Here is a 640-nt window from a genome sequence, read left to right as displayed (position 1 = left end):
CTTACAATTGTTCATATCGGTATTCAAGGCAGCTGTAGCGGCCTCATTAAGAACCAAGGGGCAAAGGCCCTACACAAACCGGTGTACTCTAGCTTCCATATTGGGCAACATGTGAATAACATACTTGGACTGGCGCGCGAACTCCATATGGTACTCCCACACATTCATACTATCCTTCTTTAGGCTTTCAAACTCAGCGGCACAGGCCGCCTTATTCTCGACAGGCAAGAAATGATCCATAACGGCATCGGTGAACTCACTCCATCTCGCTGGAAGGTTTCCCTCCTCACAGGACTCCTCCCACATTTCAAACCACGAATAGGCAACCCCTTTCAGGCGGTAGGAGGCCAACTCTACTCCCTCTATCTCAGTATCGCGCATAACCCGTACAGTCTTGTGCATCTCATCAATGAAGTCCTGGGGGTCCTCCTTAGGATCAGTACCTGTGAACACTTGAGGATCCAACTGGAGAAACCTGTTCTCTCTGGAACTAGCAGAATTCGATGGCTAACTGGAAGGAGTGGGTGCAACATTTGATCTATGGTCATGGGAGGCCATTATCCGAGCCAACATCTGTATGGCTCCCTTAAGATCCCCATCAAAAACACCTGAATCAGAAACTGGAGTTGGAGGTCGAACT

The sequence above is a fragment of the Nicotiana tomentosiformis genome, chromosome 12 (assembly GCF_000390325.3).
Source record: "Nicotiana tomentosiformis chromosome 12, ASM39032v3, whole genome shotgun sequence".
Classification (NCBI taxonomy): domain Eukaryota; kingdom Viridiplantae; phylum Streptophyta; class Magnoliopsida; order Solanales; family Solanaceae; genus Nicotiana; species Nicotiana tomentosiformis.
Note: the sequence above shows the minus strand (reverse complement) of the source record.